We start from the raw sequence: 20,020 nt of genomic DNA, 5'->3' as shown, positions 1-20,020 counted from the left end.
TTTAAAGCTTGCAAAAAAGTTTTTATTGTGTTGTAGGTGCTATTATTGATCCCATTTTAAAGATGGGGAAAGTGAGAATAAATAGTGGCTAAGTGTCTTTGCCCAGTGTCTCACAACTAAGTGTCTGAGAGAAGATTTGAACTCAGGTCTTCCTGACTCCAAAGCCACTGCTTCTGCCAGCTGTAGCTACTATGCCAACCACTAGCCACTTAGTTGCCTTTCTATCCAATACCTTCAGCAATAACAGATGCAGTGCCTTGTGTCCTTAGATGCTTGTTCACTTAAGCTTGGCGCTATACCTGGGGAGGATATGGAGTGCAGAAAAGGAGTAGGTCACTACCTTGGGGAGATTAGCTAGCCATAGGACCTGGTCAGTTGATGACATACAAAGCATGACAGAAAGTCCCATGAAGTCCTAGGTAGAGGAGGCTGGATCTGGGAAAGCTGTTGTTCTCTTGTGATTTATTTCTCCCCAAGATTGTTCTTGGGTTCATTTGCATACAATCACAGCTGAATAAAAATGGTGTGAAGGGATATATAACCAGCACAAAATGCTAAGTAAAATGGTTTGAGATCTCGAGATAGCAAGGCTCAGAGAAGGATGCTGTGACCTTGACCTTGCCTAGTCCCGAGATATCTGACTGTTGTTCTTGTTTATTGTTGTTGTCAAGCTACTTTCCATTCCACTATGTTACCCTGTGCCTGGGATGGATCAGCCCATTCCTGTCTCTACCTGTTTGTAACAACCTTTCTGGGATACTCCCCCAACTTTCACTTGTACTCCCAGGTATGGTCCTGAGAGGGCTGCTGCTGCTCCCAGGTTCTAGGGCATGCTGTGGACCTTTATTCTTGTTTGTTGGGGGTTTTTTGTTTGTTTGTTTTTGTGGGGCAATGGGGGTTAAGTGACTTGCCCAGGGTCACACAACTAGTAAGTGTCAAGTGTCTGAGGCCGGATTTGAACTCAGGTCCTCCTGAATCCAGGGCTGGTGCTTTATCCACTGCGCCACCTAGCCGCCCCCCATGAGTTAGAATTTTAAGAATAAAGGTCCGGGGCAGCTGGGTGGTGCAGTGGATAAAGCACCGGCCCTGGATTCAGGAGGACCTGAGTTCAAATTTGACCTCAGACACTTAACACTTACTAGCTGTATGACCCTGGGCAAGTCACTTAACCCCAATTGCCCTGCAAAAAAAAAAAAAATTCTAACTCATGAGCCCCTGTCTATGTGCATCCCATTAACAGTCAGCTAGTACACACAACTAGCTTAAAGCAACAGTATTCATCAATAATAATAGCTAGAATACTAATGTGGAAATAGGTTTGGCATGATTGTAATGTATAACCTATATCAGATTGCTTGCTGTCTTTGGGAAGGGGGAGGGAAGGAAGGGTAGGAGAAAAATTTGAAACTGAAAATCTTATGAAATCAATGTTGATGTAATTGGAAAAAATAAAATCCTATTTTAAAAAGATAAAAGACTAGCTAGAATTTCTACTGCACTCAAAGATTCTTTTCTTTCTTTCTTTCTTTCTTTCTTTCTTTCTTTCTTTCTTTCTTTCTTTCTTTCTTTCTTTCTTTCTTTCTTTCTTTCTTTCTTTCCTGGGTAATTGGGGTTAAGTGACTTGCCCAGGGTCACACAGCTAGTAAGTATTAAGTGTCTGAGACTAGATATGAACTCAGGTCCTCCTGAATCCAGGGCCAGTGCTCTATCCACTGTGCCACCTAGCTGCCCCTGCACTTAAAGACTTACCAAGTGCTTTATAGACATTAGTTCACATGATCTTCACAACAACCTTGTGAGGTAGCTGTGATTTATTATCCCCCTTTTATATCTAGGAAAACTGAAGTAGAGACTGAAACAGCTAAGTTGAGTGACTTGCCCAGGATCACATAGCTAGTAAGTGTTTAAAGGAGAATTTCTTAGAACTCTGATCTTCCTGACTCCAATCCAACTTAACTGCTACCTGTCTAATTATAGTAATTTCAAAAGATTATCCCTGTAAACCTGGGGCAGAGTGAGCACAAATGTAAAGTGCAAATGGCAGTGTGGTGTACATACAGGGAACACACATGGCCTAGGGGGCTCACACTTCTAGAGCTGGAGTACCATGATATTCTTTCTCCCCTTGTAGGTAGGGGGTCATCTCCTCCCTATGTGTGTAGCAGGTAGGTGGTTCACCTGGGCTCCCAGGGAATGGTCCTTTTCTATATTTCAATTCTGGATTGGGGCAGCTAGGTGGTGCAGTGGATAAAACACCAGCCCTAGATTCAGGAGGACCTGCGTTCAAATCCGGCCTCAGACACTTGACACTTACTAGCTGTGTGACCCTGGGCAAGTCACTTAACCCTCATTGCCCTGGAAAAAAAAAAATTCTGGATTGCCAGGCCTTCTTCTCTGTTAGACTCAAGGTTGGCTCTCTTTTCCACCAAAGGTCTCATTTCTCAAAGTGGCTTCTTCCCTGGAGTGACTTTCTGCATTTGTATCTGTCCAGAGAGTGCTCAGTCAAATGTACTTTGAACTCTCTCCACTTGGACAAACTTCTGGATAGTAGAGGAAGATTTCCCCCTTTACCACATTCTCTTCTACTGTCATTGGCTAGGGCATCCAGCAGTGGAACTACTTGCCCAATAAGAGAAACCATATTCATCCCCCAAATCTAGGGCTATTTCTCCTATGTTGCAGCTGCCCCAATGAATAGGCAAGGAAACTCTCCCTCTGATTTTGCTGTCATAGGGAGCTCCCGACTAAGGAAATTTCTCAGAAACTTAGCATTTTAAAGAAGTCCCGGCAGTACAGAGAGGCTAAGAGACTTGCTAAGGGTCACATAATTGGGACATATGAGAGATGGGACTTGGGCCCAGGTCATCCTGGCTTCAAGGTCAACTCTGTACATCTACTGCTTCATACTATCTCTGCCCAAATCCTCAAAACTACCACCTTCCTGAAGCTGTCCCCATTCCTCTGGCTGGAAAGTGATTTCTTCCTTATCTGATCTCATAGCACTTTCTATGCCTTAAGCACCGAATTAGTGTTTTTGGATTGATAAGCTCCAAGACCCTCTGCCCAATGCCATAATTAGAAAGCCTGTGCCACTCCAGCCTCTGATTAGGAAGTGTATGCCCTTTTTGTTGTGCCTGTTCCTGTGGGGGTGAGAGTTGGGGAAGAAGCCCAATTCTTTTTTTTTTTTTTTTTGGTGAGGCAATTGGGGTTAAGTGACTTGCCCAGGGTCATACAACTAGTAAGTATTAAGTGTCTGAGGCCGGATTTGAACTCAGGTCCTCCTGATTCCAGGGCCAGTGCTCTATCCCCTGCGACAACTACCCGCTCCAAGAAGCCCAATTCTTTGTTTTTTTTTTGTTTTGTTTTTTTTTTTTATGAGTATTACAGTGCCTTCTTTTTTTTTGTTTGTTTTTTGTTTTTTGTTTTTGTTTTTTTTTTTTGAGATATTTTATTTTTTCCGTTACATGTAAAAATAGTTCTCAACTTTTGTTTATACATGCTTTACAATTTCAGATTTTTCTCCCTCCCTCCCTCCCCTCCCTCCCCCCTCAGAAGCCCAATTCTTAAAGATTATTTGTTCTGGGGGGTAGGGCAGCTTGGTATAGCAGGGGATAAAGCACCAGCCCTGGATTCAGGAGGACCTGAGTTCAAATCCAGCCTTGGACACTTGACACTTACTAGCTGTGTGACCCTGGGCAAGTCACTTAACCCCCATAGCCCTGCCAAAAAAAAAAAAAAAAGATTATTTGTTTTGGACTTCCAGTAGGAAAGAGTGGGTTTCTAGTTCTTTCTCAGCTACTATCTCCCTGCATAAGTAACTTAGAGCAGGTCAATTTACTTCTCCGGTCCTCAGTTTGCTCATCTGTAAAATGAACTAGGTGCGATAAAGTGGATAGATCAGATAACCCCCAAAGTCCCTTCCAGCTCTGATATTCTATGCTTCAATGCTAGTTAACCAAGGGAAGCTGTGGGGTTCCTGTGACATAGTAGAAGAAGGGATGGAATTGGAATCAAGACTCCTGGCTTCTGATACCAGCCCTTATGTTTATTAGCTCTCTGAGCCTCTGTTTCCTCATTTGTGAAATAGAGATGATAATGTCTATAGAACCTGTGTTACAAAATTGTGAAGCGCAAATGAGATAATATGTATAAAGGGCTGGAAAAGTGTTATAGGAACATCTATTGTTTTTTTTTTCTTTTGAGGCAATTGGGGTTAAGTGACTTGCCCAGGGTCATACAGCTAGTAAGTGTTAAGTGTCTGAGGTCAAATTTGAACTCAGGTCCTCCTGACTCCAGGGTCGGTGCTCTATCCACTGCGCCACCTAGCTGCCCCACGTCTGTTATTTTTTATCACTTCACCTTTTTAACCTTTGATTTCCTCATCTGTAAAATGAAGGGGTTGGGGGCAGCTAGATGGCGCAGTGGATAGAGCACCGGCCCTGGATTCAGGAGGACCTGAGTTCAAATCCGGCCTCAGACACTTAACACTTACTAGCTGTGTGACCCTGGGCAAGTCACTTAACCCCAATTGCCTTACTAAAAAAAAATAAATAAAAAAAAAAAGAAATGCTAAAAAAAAAAAATGAAGGGGTTGGGCTGGATCAAGGTTTCCCAAGATGAGTTACAAGTACCGGAGAAATTTATCTAGGGAATATGAGGAATTGTATTTACTATATTATATAATTATGACTAAATCATCATATTACCAAATCATTTTATTTGGTAAATAAATTATACTATTTATCTTTTTAAAATGACATTTTCTTTCTTAATTGCCTGAATGTGGTAAATGCTAGAATTTAATTTCACTTTCAGATTGAAGGGAGGGTACCAGAAGATTTACTGAAAGCCGCTGACTTTGAAAAGTCGGGAACCCTAGGACTAGATGATGTTGGCTCTTGTAGCTTTCAATCCTATAATCTAAGAATGTTGATATTTCTGAGGTAAAGAGTGCTTATATATCTTGAGGGGTAAGAAGTAGGGAGATGCATGTACTTTAATTTTTTCCATCCTCAACCTTGGTCTCAACTCGGAAGATAAATGTCGACAACTAACAAGGTAGGAATGAGTCTTCCTACCCTCATTCCCCCTCCCCAAATGGAACATGGGTCCCAAGGTCACAGAATAGTTTTTTGCTGCCACCTTGTGGCCTCCCTGTGGCCTTACCAGCTCTCTTCCTTCTAAGGCTCCCCCTCCCAACTTCACCACCTCCGGAAATTCCCAGGGAATCTCTACTTCAATGGCAGTGGGGCGCACTCTGTGGCTTTTTGCATAGGTCATCCAGGCCAGAGGAGTAGAAGGAGAGGAGCCAGGGATCAAGAGAATCCGGATGTCTCCTTTCTATTTACAATACTCTCTCCTCTATCAAAAATATTCATGTATATTTTTTTCAGTCGGTCAATAAGCATTTGTTAAGCATATGGTGCCAAGCACTATGCTGAGTGGCATGGCTACAAAAAGAGGGTCCTCGTCCCCGGGCAGTTCACAATAAGTAAACAAATATGTATAAATGAGCTATATTGCAGGATACACTTTTTTTTTTTTTAAAGAGGCAATCAAGGTTAAAGGACTTGTCCAGGATCACACAGCTTGTAAGTGTCTGAGGCTGGGGTTTGAATTCAGGTCCTCGACTCCAGGGCTAGGGTTCAATCCACTACACCATCTAAGTGCCTCTTATATATATGATAAATAGGAAGCAATTAAATGATGAAAAGCACTAGAATTAAGAGGGGTTGGGAAAGGCTTCCTGTAGAAGGTGGGATTTTAGGTGGGACCTGGAGGAAGCCAGGAGATGGAGATGGATAGGGGATAGCCAGAGAAAATGCCCAGAGTCAAGAAATGGAAGGTCTTGTTTATGGAGCAGCAAGGGAGCCTCTATCACTGTACTGAAGACAGCAACAGGTAGTGAGGAGGCTGGAAAGGTAGGAAGGGGCTAGGTCATGAAGGGTTTTGTCAAACAGCATTTCGTAGTTGGTCCTGGAGGCCATAGGAAGTCACTGGACTTTATTGAGTAGGGGGATGACATGATCAGACCTGTGTTTTTAGGAAAATCACCTTAGTGGCTGAATAAAGGATGGCTTGGAGTGGGGAGAGACTTGAGGCAGGCAGAGCCGACAGCAGTCATTGCAATAATTCAGGCAGGAGGGGATGAGGGCCTGCACTAGAATGGCAACAGTGTCAGAAGAGAGAAGGGGGCAAAACCAGGAGAGGCTGCAAAGGTGAAATCGGCAGGCCTCGGCAACTGCATGGATATGGGGGGTGAGAGATGGTGAGGAGTACAGATGACTCCTATGTTGGGAACCTAAGGGATGGGAGGATGGTGTTGTCCTCGACAGCAATAGAGAAGGTAGGAGAAAGGGAGGGTTTGGGGGGCAGCTAGGTGGTACCGACCCTGGATTCAGGAGGACCTGAGTTCAAATCCGGCCTCAGACACTTGACACTTACTAGCTGTGTGACCCTGGACAAGTCATTTAACCCTCATTGCCCCATTAAAAAAACAAAGAAAGAGGGGGCAGCTAGGTGGCGCAGTGGATAAAGCACTGGCCTTGGATTCAGGAGGACCTGAGTTCAAATCCAGCCTCAGATACTTGACACTTACTAGCTGTGTGACCTTGAGCAAGTCATTTAACCCTCATTGCCTGAAAAAAAAAAGAGATAGAGAGAGAGAGGTAAACAGTATATCAGCTATATGTTGTCATTAAAAAAAAAAAGGGAAAGAAAGAAAGGGAGGGTCTGGGGGCAAATATAATGAGTTCTGTTTTGGACATACTGAGTTTAAGATGTCTACAGGACATCCATTTTGAGATGTCTGAAAGGTAGTTGGTGATAGAAGACTGGAGGTCAGCAGAGAGGTTGAGGCAGGATAGGTAGATTTGAGAACCATCAGCATGGAGATGGTGATTAAATTCATGGGAGCCAGTAACATCACAGTAAACCAGAGGGCCCATCACAGAGCCTATGATAACAGGGCATGACCCGGATGAGGATCCAGCAAAGAAGACTGAGGAGGACCAGTCTGGTAGGTAGGAGGAGAACCACAAGAGTGGGGCATCCAGAAAATCTAGAGAGAAGAGGGTATCAAGGAAGAGAGGGTGATCAACAGTGTCAAAGGCTGCAGGGAGATGGAGGAGAATGAGGATTAAGAAAGGCCATCGGATTTGGCAACTGCAACTAAGAGGATCATTGGTAACTTTGGAGAGAACAGTTTCGCTAGAATGATCATATCTAAGCTGGATTGTAAAGGGTTAAGAACAGAGTGAGAGGAGAGAAAGTGGAGGCAACCTCTGACAGATAGCTTTTCAAGGGGTTTAGTTACAAAGGACAGAAGAGATATAGGAGGAGACTTGCTCCTTGACAGCAGGGATGAGACCATGTCATTCTTTGTATGCCCAATGCCTACCACAAAGCCTTGAACATATTAGGCCTTATTAATGTTTACTGAATTGAAAGAGCAGCTAGGTGATGAAGTGGGAGTCAGGAGGATCTGAGTTCAAATCCAGTCTCAGGCACATAGTAGCTGTGTGACCCTGGGCAAGTCACTTAACCCTGTTACCTCAAATAAATAAATAAATGTTTACTGAATTGAGCAAATATATTCTATCATATATTACATACATTCTGTCATATAATAGATGTCATAGTACAAAGCCAAAATCAATTCATAGTCTATTTTTCTACTAAAGAAATAGGTATCTCGTTGTTTTTGGTTTTTTTTAGTGAGGCAATTGGGGTTAAGTGACTTACCCAGGGTCACACAGCTAGGAAAGTATTATATGTCTGAGGCCAGATTAAACTCAGGTACTGCTGACTCCAGGGCCAGTACTCTATCCACTTCGCCACCTAGCTGCCCAAGAGGTATCTTTTGTAACCTGATTTATCAGGAAGCAGGTCACAGTGGAAAGAGCACTGGGCCCGGAGTCAGGAAGACCTCAGTTCAAATCTGACCTTAGAGACTTACTAGCTATATGACTCTGGGCAAGTCACTTAACCTCTGTCTCCCTCAGTTTCTTCAACTGTAAAATGGAGATAATCATAGTATCTGCCTCAAAGGGTTGTTGTGAGGATCAAATGAGATGATATTTGTAAAAAGTGCTTAGCACTTGCAGATAGTAAGAGCTATATAAACGCTTAGTCCTCTTATCAAATCTAAAATTCCTTTCCCTGACCTTCAGGGTCTTTCCCCACGAGCTTCACCTTTGTCTATTAACATCCTATTCATCTTTCACCAGCTTGCCTTAATTCCTCCAATCACCTCTTCCGGAGCTTTCCTCTCTTTCTCCAGCTGAAGTGATTTCTCCCTTATCTGATCTCACAGCAAGTCATATTCCTTATTTGCTTCTCATTTGTTCAATAAGCATTTATTAGGTGCCTATCACATGCATGCATGCCACTGCTAGATTCTAGGAGAAAGACACATTTTATTTTTTTAAATAATATTTTATTTTTATCCCCAATTACACATTAAAAACAATTTTAACATAAAAATAATGTTTTAATTTCCAAATTCTATACTGCCCTCCCTACCCCAGATGGGTAAGCAATCTGATAAAGGTTATACATGTACAAGTGTGTAAAACATATGTTCATATTAGTCAATTTTGTGGAAAAAACTTGAGGAAGGAAAGGAAAAAGGAAGGAGGGAGGAAGGGAAGGAAGGAAGGAAAGTTTCAATCTTTTTTCAGTCTCCATTGGGTGTTTTTTTCTGGAGGCAGATAGAAAGACAAAATTTAGATGAGCTTCTTGTCCCTATTCATGTGGATTAAAGGGACAGGATACAAAACCAGATAACTAGAATAGGCCATAATAAATGAAAAAGAAGCAGCTTGTTGGAGTGGACATAGGGCTGGCCTTGGAATCAGGAAGACCTGAGTACAGGTTCCACTTCTGACATGTGTTACTGTGAAGTCATTCTAGACAACCCTCTAAGACTGTGAATTACATACAGTTGTAGAACCACCTCCAGTGGAGGGAAATTCCACACAGGAAGTTCTCTACACTAATGCAATCACAAGTCTAAGCCTACTTCCATTATCTTCCCCCTCCCCCCCAAAAAAAATTTACATGATAAGTTCATTAGAGAGGTGTATAGTAAAGTGCTAGATGAGTTTAAGTGCAAAGGTTGTTAACTGAGGGATGAAGGAAGGTTTCACAGAGGAGAAATCACTTTAGTAGGATTTTAGTCTAGTTAGGCAAAGAAGACCAATTCCTAAGCTGAGAAACAATGTGAGCAAAGGCATGAAGATAGGAGAGTACAGGACATATTCTGGGAACTAGAGCTTTATCACCCTAGAACCTGAGCCCTCTGGTCACCAACCTGTGAGGTGGATATTTGATCCTAGGCTCCTGGTGGTTATAGGGGCCATAGGCATTTACTGAGTAGAGGAAGTTGGCAGAGTTAAACCCGTGCTTGGCAGCTGTGTGGAGGATAGATTGGAGTAGAGAGAGACTTGAGGCAGGGAGATCAAACAGGAAGCTATCAGGAAAATCTGGGTGATGAGAGCCTAGACAAGGGTGGTGGCTGTGTGTGAATGGAGAAGAGGGGACTTGCCAGAGAGATGCTGTAGAGATAGAAATGACAGGATTTGACAACTGATTGGATACATGAAGCCCTCAATGAAAAGAAATGGTGGGGCTGGTGGTGAGAAGTGTTCTACTTCTGTCTGTGCCCCATGCTTGGAATGTTCAACCTCCACCTCACAGAGTTCCTCTCTTCCTTTAATACTGTTCAAACACAACCATTCTGGGAAACAAACCGGAATTATGTAAATAAAGGGACTAAAATGTCTTTTCCTTTTGACTCAGGGATTCCACTCTTGGCTTCTCTCCCAAGGAGGCCATTGATAAAAAGAGTTTCCCCTACTCACTAAAATGTAAATGGCAGTGCTTTTTATGATAGAGTCAGAAACAAAGTAGATGCCGACCGATTGGGGAATAGCGGAAAAACAAATTGTGGTACATGATTCTGCTATAAGAATCGATGAACGTGGGACAGCTAGGTGGCACAGTGGATAGAGCACCAGCCCTGGAGTTAGGAGCACCTGAGTTCAAATATGGCCTCAGACACTTGACACTTACTAGCTGTGTGACCCTGGGGAAGTCACTTAACCCCAATTGCCTCACCAAAAAAAAAAAAAAAAAAGAATCCATGAACGTGATGAGTACAGAGAAGCATGGAAAGATCTACATGAAATGATACAGAGTGAAGAAAGTAGGACCAACATAACCAATATACACAATAATTCCAACAATGGAAATGGAAAAATGACCACATAAAAAATAAAAAGCGAACGTTGCAAACTTATAATGAATGAGCAAGGTTCAAAAGAAGAGATATGAGAATACACCCTTTGCAGAAGTGGAAGGTTTACAAGTGTTGTTACCTGCACATATATTCAGGCTTTTAAAAAATGTATTGATCAGTTATGTTGAATTTTTTTTCCTCTTTTTCTTTTTTCTTTTTTTGTCTTTAAAAAAAGACTATTTGTTATTTTGGTTGGCTCTTTGGGAAGGGAACAGGAAGGGATACTGGGGAAAATTATGGTGATGTTTAAAAAAAGACATCAATAAAAATTATTTTTAAAATGAATTTTTTAAAAGACAGCTCAAACTGTGTCAAGCACCATCTGAAGCATGAAGTGTATCCTGATCCCTGCAACTGCTAGTGCCCTTCCTCTCAAAATACCTTGCATTTAATTACTTTTGTATATATTTCTATTTGTTCACTTTTATATTTATGCTGTATCTGTTTTTATGTGTACTTGTCTCCCTTGTTAGAAGGTTTCTGGTAGGGACTGCTTTATTCTTTGTACTTGTACGTCCAGCATTTAGCCTGGTACATTATAGAAGAATATTTAAAGCTTGTTTATTGATTGATTGATCGATTGAGGTGTTCACATGCCTGTGTCTTGGAATCCTTCCTCATCTAAGTAAGAAAGTAAAGTACCAGGACGATCAGGGCTCAGGGAAGACAAAGGATGGAACTTGGACACAGGCCAGCTCGATATGGTTGGTAAGAGTGTGTGCCTATATAGTATCTGTGACTATATTTATGCACACGTGAGATTCTGGGGTTTGTTTGCCTTTTTGTGCCTCTGTGTATTGAGGAATGCCGGCGCGTCACCGTGGGTGTCCCCATGTGTGTGACCGTGGTGTGCTGTGTGCCTTTGTATGCATGTGTCAGGACAGGGGCTCCCTGCGGTGTCTATGAGTACATGTGTGTGGGGGGGTGTTGAAGGGTGGTAAGCAACCGGCTCCCTCCACTCCCTTCCCTTCCCCCAATCCCTGCTCCCATCTGGCCTTGATCAACCAGTCCTTGGGGAGGGAGCCGCGGTTTCGGATACAGGAAAATGTTCCAGGAAGCGGCCACTGTGCTAGGCCTGGCTCTGGCTCCCTCAGCGGAAACTGTTCCATGAGGGAGGTGGGGGGGGGAGGTAAGAGGGGAACTGAGATAGGATTGAGGGGGGGAAGGGGTGGTTCCCGGTTCCCCCTCCCCAGAAATAAAGCAGGGGAATCCCATGGGCTTTACAATCCAGTTTGGCACTAGAATACCTGGGTCCAGTTTACCCAGTGCAGGAAACCCAATCCTATAATTCTCTTCCTGTCTAGTCTTAGGGACCGGGGGTCTGGGACCCTGAGTCCAGTCTTTGACACTGGTTTGTGCCTCTAAGTCGTAATCCAAGGACACCTGGATCGTGCCTAGATGGTGGTTTGGTGGGGTGGGGTGGAGAGGCTATACGGTCCCTTTCCCTGAATCCCCCTCCTTAGCCCAAGCTAAACCACCCTCCCACCTCCCGCCCCCCCCCAACTCACTGAGGGGGCTTTGAAGACGGCATCCAGGCCTGGGAGGGCTGCCTAATTGGGATAATGGAGGTTAATAGGGCGCCTGGGGGGAGTGGCCACGCTCCTAGATCAAAGGGGCCAGCCTCTTCCCAACCACCGCAGCTGGAGGTCACTGCTAGGGGGAGGGGAGGAGGGAGCGGCTACTGGACGGCTAGCAGGGGATACTCTCCACTCCAGGCTATGCTTGGGCTACACGTCCTCTTAAGTCCCTGACACACCCCATTCCAGCCTATCCTAAGGGGGCTTAGGGTGGGAGAGCAGGGGTCTTTAGGGGGTAACCCCAAAGCACACCTCATCATCTCCCCCTGGTTGCTTAGATTGAGACTGGGGGGTGGGAGCAGGGGAGAGTCTGACTGGCTGGGGAGGCAGGACTCCGGGGTTGGAAACCTGGAAAATGTCAACAGGGTTACACAGCCAGGTTTCGAGGACTTTGGGGTCCGGGAGTAAAGTTGGGGGACGCTTTATGCATCCATGTCCAAAGGGAAAGAGGGACCCGAGGCTCCTGGCTTCAACCGGGGGGGGTGGCTAAGGCTCCTGGGTCCTGGGAGTTGCCAAGCAGGGTGGGTTGGGGGGCTAGTAGGAGAAGGAGGACATGCGGAGCTCCCCCCCACCCCCTCCTCGGCTGGCGCTCTCTCTCGGGCTCTAATCGGCGCGGCCGCAGCGGGCAGAGTCAGCGCCGCCAGTCTCCGGGACGCGACTCCCAGCAATTGTGGTCGGGACCGCAGAAATGCAGCCGCCTCCTTCCCGGGCGCCCGGCCCGGCCGAGCCCCGCCCCTGCCCCGCCCCCCGCCCCGCCCCCGCCAGCCTGGCACCGCCCCACCCGTCCCCTTTGGTCCTAGGTGGTCCCCACCCGAGCCGAGCGGCCGGACTGGAGCGAGCCTAATGAGATGGGCCCCGGGTGTCCAGAGGGAGAGAAAGCCCAATAAAACATCCCGTTAATAATAATAACTCACAATTATATGGCCCATAGACAAGTTATTCATTAACCTCTCTGTGCCCCCAGGCAGCTAAGAAGCGAAATTAAATTAAACGCATTGGTAGAGGGGAGTTTCCATACTGGGGAGTCACCTTTGTTGTTGTTTAGTTGTGTCCTGAATCTTCGAGACCCCATTTGGGATTTTCTTGACGAAGATATTGGGGTGGTTTTGCCATTTGCTTCTCCGGACATTTTACAGATGAGGAAACTGAGGCAACAGAATGAAGTAACTTGCCCAGAGTCACACAGCTGGTAAGTGGCTGAGGTCAGATTTGAACTCGGCAGATGAGTCTTTCCTGGGGATTCGAAATGTAGATGAAATCATGGGTGTCTAGCCTGTATTCTCCCCCACCCCTCACTCCCATATGTGCATATGGCTTTCAGGTTTAGAGAACTTCTCTCCCAACACCCTGTGAGGTAGGTTAGTGTAAACATAAACCCCCATCTCAGCCCAGGCTAGGGAAATTCCCTGTCATATGCCCCAGGAGACCCAGTCAGCATCTCAGTGTTCAGGCCTGGTGTTCTTTTGTGGCCTTTGGCAGACTTTGGGCCCCTTGTCAGATTGATACTTTTAAATACACACACACACACACACACACACACGCATCCCAAAAACAAAAACAGCCAGGATTGCAAAAGAAACCAATTATATTGAAATACAGTTATCAAACATTTGTGTGCGTGTGTATGTGTTTTTGCGGGGCAATGAGGGTTAAGTGACTTGCCCAGGGTCACCACAGCTAGTAAGTGTTAAATGTCTGAGGCCCAATTTGAACTCTGGTCCTCCTGAATCCAAGGTTGGTGCTCTACCCACCGCACCACCTAGATGCCCCCTAAATCAGGAGTTCTTAACTTGGAGAATACAAACTTATTTTTTAAAAATTTTTTTGGGGGCAGCTAGGTGGCGCAGTGGAGAGAGCACCAGCCCCTGGATTCAGGAGGACCTGAGTTCAAATCCTGCCTCAGACATTTAACACTTACTAGCTGTGTGACCCTGGGCAAGTCACTTAACCCCAATTGCCTCACACACAAAAAAAAACAACAAAAAAAGAACTGATTTAGGATTTAACCACTCCTACCCTCATATAGGAAGGAAGGAAACAAGTGACTTGCTCTGTGCCAGGTGCTCTACATTCCATCCTTATGACAGCCTTCAGAGGTAGGTGGTATCCCCATTTTTCAGTTTATGAAATTGAGGATAAGTGATTTGTTTAGGGTCATCACAGTGTTGGAGGCCAGATTTAAACTCGGGCCTCCCTGACACCAGGCCCACTGCTCTATCTACTGAGCTACCTAGTTGCCTCTTTAAACTATTAAAGCTTAAAACTTCACAAGTCTTTTGGGACATCCTGTATACACTCACATGCCCAGGGCTGAAGGGGATGGAAGTCTACACTGAAACTCTTCCCTTCACTAGTTAGTCCACATCCAGCCATCTCTGTATCTGAACCTTAACTCCTCCCCCCACATCAAGAAGGATGATTAAGACTGGGCTTCTGGCTGGGCCATGCCTAACCCTCCGCATAAGCAAATCAACAACAACAAAAAACCTAGTGGACAAAACATGAGTCTTGCCCAGATTATGCCATGAAGTTGAATGGGCATCCCATTGAGTAAGTATACGAGTGCACATATTTTGGAAGGCACTGCAAATGGATGATTTTGAGCTGGGCCCAGAATTGAATAAGAGAAGACCTGGCAGGATTGCATTTGGGAAATAACATCATGCTTTAAGAGATCCCAAGCTATTCCCAGCGGAAAAAAACATAAAAAAAATACACCAATGTTCTATGAGTAATGCCATTTCGCTATGAAGGGGGAAAGGAAAAGGAAGGAAATAATCATTTATACGTCACCTACTATGTGCCAGGCACTGTGTTAAGTGCTTTACAAATATTATTTCATTTGATCCTCACAACAGTCCTTCGGTTTGAAGGATTCTTCGGTTCTTCAGATGAAGAAATCAAGGTTAAGTGACTTATTCAGGGTCATACAGCTAGTAAGTGTATCAACATCTGTGGAGGGAATGCCCAGATGCAAGGAATTAATATAGTTGCTATCAAAGTATGTTCCAGGCACTTCATTAGGTGTTCTCAACTTCTCCCTTCCTCCTCTCTACCATTCTTTCCTTTTTCTGGGTTTCAAACTCTCTGAGGAGGGGCAGCTAGACGGCGCAGTGGATAGAGCACCGTCCCTGGATTCAGGAGTACCTGAGTTCAAATCCGGCCTCAGACACTTACTAGCTGTGTGACCCTGGGCAAGTCACTTAACCCCAATTGCCTCACCAATAAATACATAAATAAATAAATGAAAATAAAAACATTGTAAATAAGGAATTGTGGATGTCATAAAATGTGTGATCCAAAAGATGGGCTCATCACAAGGCAATAGTAAAAAATTGGAAAGTTTGCATGTTCCACTGGTGGTAGTCTTATGACATGGAGAGGAATCAAAGACGGTCCTATATCAATAGCATTCCTTGTAATAGGGTTAAGTAAAGACATGCACAGGAATAGAGGCTATCTGAAAAGAATACTCAAGACTATTAAGATCACAGATGCATCTGAATATTAGATCTAATAAAAATTCTGGTTTTGTTTTGAAAATGTTAATTCTTTTATTATACAGGTCTATCCTACAGCAGTTGATTTTGACAAACTCTCTGAGGTGGAGAAGAGAGGAGCCTCTGAGTAGGTAACATCCCAATTGGTATCAACTGAGGTGGAGAAAAGAGATGAGATGCAGAATCCCTGCTTCTCAGTCTGGATGCTGGATAAAGATAGGGGTGAGACCAGGGAGAAAGAAAGAAAGAGGGAGAGAGAGAGAGAGAGAGAGAGAGAGAGAGAGAGAGAGAGAGAGAGAGAGAGAGAAAGAGAGAGAGAGAAGGAGTGAGAGAGAAGGGAAGGAAGGAAGAGAGAAAAAAGAAAGAAGGAAGGAAAGAAAGGAAGACAAGAAGAGAGAAAAAGAAGGAAGAAAAAGGAAAGAAGGAGGTAGCAGCTAGGTGGCACAGTGGATAAAGCACCAGCCCTGGATTCAGGAGGACCTGAGTTCAAATCCGGCCTCAGACACTTGACACTTACTAGCTGTGTGACCCTGGGCAAGTCACTTAACCCTCACTGCCCTGCAAAAAAAAAAAAATTTAAAAAGGAAAGAAGGAGGGAAGTAAGGAAAAAAGGAAGGGATGGAGGAGGGAGGGCAAGGTAGGAAGGGAGGAATGAAAGGAAGAAAGGAAAGGAGGGAGGAAGGGAAGGGAGGGAGAAAAGAAGGAAAGAAGAGAAGAAGGAAGGAGGGGAGGAAGGAAGGAAAGAAGGAAAAAAGAACAAAAGGAAAGAGGGAGATTGAGGATGGGAAGAATGAGAGGAAAATATGGCTCTAATTGAAGCCTCTTATAATGCTGTCTGGTCCCACGATGGCCTTCTCTCTTCTCCAATGTGCCTAGCCTCATCTCCCTAGTTCACATGCTCATCACCTCTCACCTGCCTCAAGTCTCTTCCCCCTTCCATCCATCCTCCCTTAAGTTGCCAAAGTGATTTTCCTAAAGCCCAGTTCTGACCATGTCACTCCCTTACACAAAGTACTCCATTGTTTCCCGATGACCTCAAGGCTCAAATAGAAGAATCCTCTGCTTGGCATTTAAAATCCTTTACAATCTAGCCTCAACTTACCTTTCCAGCTTTATGAAACATTACCCCTTGGGGCAGTTAGGTGGTGCAATGGATAGAGCACTGGCCCTGGAGTCAGGAGTACCTGAGTTCAAATCCGGCCTCAGACACTTAACACTTACTAGCTGTGCGACCCTGGGCAAGTCACTTAACCCAGTTGCCTCACTAAAAAGAAAAAAAAAAGAAAAAGAAAAGAAACATTACCCTCCTCACATCGGCATGTACTGCCCTTCTAATTGCTCCTCATCTCCTATCTCCGGGGAAGGCATTCCCTGTCTACTCCCCATCATAGAATCTCTAGTTTCCTTCCAGATTTAGCAAAAGGCTAGGCTTTTCCCCCTCTTGTTTATTTTCTAAAGGATGGGTCTCTGAGAGGAGGAGGGGGGAGTGATATATCAGGAAATGCAGGTGATGGAAAAAGAAAAGATTAATAAATGAAAATTTTTTAGAAAGGCTGCTCACGTACCGTCTTTGACATAAAGTCTTTATTCCTCCAACAGTTAGTGCTTCCCTTGATTACCCTATATCCAGTTTGTAACCTCTTTGATATATACATTTAATGTATGCCTATGTGCATATTATATTATGTATAAGTATATATACATATATACAGAGAGAGGAGAGAGAGGGGAGGGAGAGAGAGAGAGAAGACAGAGAGAGGAGAGAAAAATAGGAAAGAGACAGAGGGGAGAAGAAGAGAGCACGAGAGAGAGAGAGAGAGGAGACGAGAGAGAGGAGAGGAGAGAGAGAGAGAGGAGAGGAGAAAGAAAGAGAGAGGGAGAGAAGAGAGAGAGAGCACGAGCATGTGGGCACTTAGCAAATGCTTTCTGATCGCTTTGAATATGTAAAAAAATGGAAATCTTCCTTTTCTTCAAAACTGCCCCCTCTATCCTAATTTCTGGAATTCTTTTCTTTCCCTCCCTCCCCAACCCTGCCTCTTTTGGTGACATTACAGTCCTTCCAATATACTCCAAACCTCAGTCATCTTTGACCTTTTCCCCTCCCTCATCCCTCATTTCCAATCAGGAACCAGATCCTGTTACCTCAATTTCTTTCTCATCTCCCCCTTTCTATTCTCCCCATAACTGCCCACGATCAAGTCCTCATGACTTCTCCCTCAGGCTATCCTAAGAATCTTTGGGGTCGGGGCAGCTAGGTGGCACAGTGGATAGAGCACCGGCCCTGGAGTCAGGAGGACCTGAGTTCAATTACGGTCTCATTCACTTGACACTTACTAGCTGTGTGACCCTGGGCAAGTCACTTAACCCCAATTGCCTCACCCCCCCCAAAAAAAAAAAACCTTTAAAAAAAAGAAAGAATCTTCTGGGTAGTCTCCCTTCCTCCTTTATCTTGGGCAGCTAGGTGGCACCATGGCTTGCAAGCTGGCCTGGATTTTAGAAGACCTGAGTTCAAATCTGACATCAGATGCTAGCTGTGTGGCCTAACCTCTGTCTACCCCAGTTAGCATACCATCAGGGTTGTTGTGAGGATCAAATGAGATAATATTTTGAAGTGCACACTGTTGTTGTTTAGTCATTTTTTTTCCAGTCGTATCCAACTCTTCATGACCCCTTTTGGACTTTTCTTGGCAAAGATGCTGGCGTGATTTGTCATTTTCTTCTCCAGCTCATTTTATAGATGAGGCAAAAAGGGTGAAGTGACTTGCCCAAGGTCACACAGCTAGGAAGTATCTGAGGCCAGATTTAACTCAGGAAGGTGAGTCTTTCTGACTCCAGGCCTGGCATTTCTATCCACTTCACCACCTGACTGCCCAAAGTGCATACAGTGTACAGGTTTCCTTTCTTCCTCTGATCCCTGACTTCTCTAGTCAATCGTACCCTTAACCCATTCTCTTCCTCTTCCACACAGACCATTCCCTCCCTCTCCTTCACCTTCAATCTACTGAATCTCCTTATGGCCCACAAATACGCACAGGTCTACCTCCTCTTTAACAGTCCCATACCTGACCCTGCAATCCCTTCAATATTCCAGCCTTAATCCTCTGCATTCTCAAATTCCTAGGAAAAAGAAAAGAAAAGAAATCACAGACCCTTGTGGCTTCTACTCTCTCACTATCCACTTCCTCTTTAACCTTTCTCACTCTGGCTCCTCACCTCTCTACCCTGAAGCAACTATTCTCTCCAAGATTTCCAATGATCCCTCTCTTCTCAACAATATATATTTCTGTCTCTTGTGTTTCCATCACCTCCATTTACATGTGTGTTCCCTCCCCCACCCTTCTCCTATCCAGAGGGTCCTCCCTGAGCAAAGACTCAGAAAGATAATTGAGGGAGGGAGCAGTGCAGAAAAACTAACCCCCACATGAGTGGAGAGCATCCATTAGATGCAGAGTTCCAAAAGCTTTGACTTGGTTTTTATAATTACACAACATTTGGGGTTTTTTTCTTTCCATTTACATTGCTGGAATTATTGTGTATGTTGTTTGATTCCGAGTACTTCACTTTGCATCAGTTCATATCTAACTCTTCTGTATTCTTCATATTCTTTGTTTCTTGTCAGGCAGTGATATTCCACTACCTCCTTGTTCCACAATTTGTTTAGCAATCCCTCAATCAATGGGCATCTACTTTGCTTTAGTTCTTTGCTTATTAAAGAATGTGCTACTATAAATATTTTGGGGCTGGGGTATGTGGGGCTTAAATGCCCTTGGTGAATAGTGGAATCTCTGGGGCAAAGGATTATAGGTGTTTTAGTCACTTTCTTTCCATAATTCCAAGTTACTTTCCAAAGTGGTTGGAACAATTCATAGCTCCACCAACAAAGTACTAGTGTGCTGGTCTTTCCATGATCCCATCAATATCTTTTGTCATCTTTACCTATTTTGAAGGTAGGAAGTAGAACCTCAGGGTTGTTTCCACTTGCATTCCTGTTGTTATTGGTGATTTGGAATTGTCTTTCATGCAAATGTTAATAATTTAATTGTTATTATTAATAATGACATCTTAATAGAGCCTTCTAGCTGGTCTCCCTGCCTCCTTTGTCTCAGATAGTTAGATGACACAATGAATGGTGCTAAGTCAGAAGTTTCAAAGACCTGAGTTCAAATCTGGCTTCAGACCAACTGTGTGACCCTGGGCAAGTGACTTAACATCTGTCAGTCTCAGTTTCTTAAACTGTAAAATGGAGATGATAATATTAATCACCTATCTCACAGGATTGTTGTAAGGAGAACAGTTCCTGTCACACGGTAGGTATTGTATAAATGCTGGCTATTATCATTACGATTATTCTTCTTCTTGGACATTCTATTGTGTCTTGGTTTCTGAGGTATTGCTCTCTCCTGGTTCTCATCCTCCCCTGGTATGATTGATCTTTCTCCGTCTCCTTTGCTGGATGATTGGACTCCTGATCCCTTAGTACAGGCATTTCCTAGGGGCTCTATCCTGGGCCCACCTTCTCTCCTATCTCTATATATACCTACTCACTTGGAGATTTCACAAGCTCCCTCTAGAGTTTAAGTATTTATTCAAATGACTCCCAAATCCCTATCTCTGGCCCATGAATTTCAGTCATGAACTAATAA

This window comes from Dromiciops gliroides, chromosome 5 (genome assembly GCF_019393635.1).
Source record: "Dromiciops gliroides isolate mDroGli1 chromosome 5, mDroGli1.pri, whole genome shotgun sequence".
Classification (NCBI taxonomy): Eukaryota; Metazoa; Chordata; class Mammalia; order Microbiotheria; family Microbiotheriidae; genus Dromiciops; species Dromiciops gliroides.
The sequence above is the reverse complement of the archived record's forward strand: the minus strand, read 5'-3'. Positions refer to the sequence as shown.